General features: G+C 47.5%; 1 pseudogene; it reads right to left on the bottom strand.

Annotated features, from left to right (window-relative positions):
• Positions 1-1252: 1252 nt before the first annotated feature.
• LOC123324593 lies at positions 1253-1424 on the bottom strand (annotated as a pseudogene).
• Between the last annotated feature and the right edge of the window lie 571 nt (positions 1425-1995).

Raw genomic sequence — 1995 nt, 5'->3', positions numbered from 1 at the left:
CTAGCGGGGCCCTTGGTGCATAGTTGGTGTTTGGTAGACCTTCCTTCTCCACTACCAGCTCTGAGCCAAAGGCTGGGGTGGAGTTGGTGGCCTGTGAAAGGGTCTCTGCTTTCAGCCAGGCTGGGGTCAAGGGCTTTATGGTGGTCTAGCCCAAGGACTGTCAGTGCTACTGGAATTCATCACGTTAAGAAATTTTGAAAGACTGCAGGGCAGCGGTAGTTGGAACTAGGGGAGGGGAAAAAGGCAAAGGAACCTGTTGGTAAATGTAAAGGGGTACAGCCATTGTGCTGGCAATTCTTCAAAAAATTAAAAATTCAATTACCATATGACTTAGCAATTCCACTTCTGGGTGTATGCCTGAAAGAATTGAAAGCAGCGCCCCAAACAGATATTTTTACACCAGTATTTATAGGAGCATTACTCACAATACCTAAAACATGGAAGCAACCCAAATGTCCATCAATGGATGAATGGATAAACAAAATGTGATATATGCGTACAATGAAATATTATTCAACCTTAAAAAGGAGAGAAATTCTGACTTGCTACAACATGGATGAACCTTGAGGCTATAACACTGAGTGAAACAAGTCAGTCACAAAAAGGCAAATACTGTGTGATCCCACTTATTTATTTTTTTTTTAAGATTTTATTTTTAAGTCATCTCTCTACCCAACGTGGAGCTCGAACTCACATCCTCAAGGTCAAGCGTTGCATGCTCCTCTGACCGAACCAGGCAGGTGTCCCAGTGTGATCCCAAGGGGTACTTAGGGTAGTCCGATTCAGAGAGCTAAAAAGTCGAATGGAGGGGTGTTGGGTGTAGAGATGACTTAAAAATAAAATCTTTAAAAAAAAAAAAAAGGAAGGGGCGCCTGGGTGGCTCAGTCGTTAAGTGACTGCCTTCAGTTCCCGTCGTGATCCCGGGGTCCTGGGATCGAGCCCCACATCGGGCTCCCTGCTCCGCGGGGAGCCTGCTTCTCCCTCTCCCACTCCCCCTGCTTGTGTTCCCTCTCTCACTGTCTCTCTCTCTGTCAAATAAATAAATAAAATCTTCTAAAAAAATTTTTTTTAATTAAAAAAAAAAGAAAAAGACAGTCAAATGGAGGGTGCCAGGGGCTGTGGGGGAGGGGGGCGGGGACAGAGTTTCAGTTTCACGAGATGAAAAGGTTTGGAGATGGATGGTGGTGAGAGCTGCACACTATGAATGTCTTGAATACCACCAAGCTGTGCACTGAAAAATGGTTAAGACGGTACATCTTATGTTTGTGTATTTTGCCACAATAAAAAAAAAAAAAACACGGAAAAAAGGGGCAAAAGAAACCCACTTTCATAATTGGCTTTTTTTTTTTTAAATCTTTACCACAATCTAGAAGGTAGATATACCCACTCTACACTTGATCTTAGCCAAGAGGCCGAGAAGCGGTAGATGTACCCACTTTATCGGAAAGAAAGTTGAGGTCAGAAGAGTGAAAATTCACCAGGGAATCGGGGACAGCCTGGTCTGGGACCAGCTTTGTCAGGCGCGAAAGCCCATGCTGTTGTCCTGCCTGTACCCAGCGCCTTGAACCTGGAGGATGGAGAGCATCATTAGGAGAAGAGGGCCATGCGTGTGTGTGCACACGCGTGCACACACGTGCATGTAGAGGGTAGCAGACAAAGAGCCTGAACAGAGGCCTAAGGCAGGACTGGTTCCAGAACTTCAGGCACAGCTGAGTGAAGCGAGTGGAGGTGAATAGCTGGGGTGAGGTCAACTGTGGCATGCAGAGAAGCCTGGCCTGGAAACTTCCTCCCTGCCCCAACTTCCCAGATGAGGAAACTGAGGGCCTGTGTCTTACCCAGGTCTCTACAATGCAGTGGGTAAGTGATCGGGAGGGCGGAGGAAAGAAAGAAGGAGGACCCAGGTTGGGCAGCAGCAGGTACCCCCAACTGCACTCCCCCAGGACCACACTCCCACCCCCACCCCCAGGCTTGACCTGGTCTCCTGCCCTACAGGTG

The sequence above is a fragment of the Neomonachus schauinslandi genome, chromosome 4 (assembly GCF_002201575.2).
Source record: "Neomonachus schauinslandi chromosome 4, ASM220157v2, whole genome shotgun sequence".
NCBI classification, from domain to species: domain Eukaryota; kingdom Metazoa; phylum Chordata; class Mammalia; order Carnivora; family Phocidae; genus Neomonachus; species Neomonachus schauinslandi.
The sequence above is the reverse complement of the archived record's forward strand: the minus strand, read 5'-3'. Positions and strand labels throughout refer to the sequence as shown.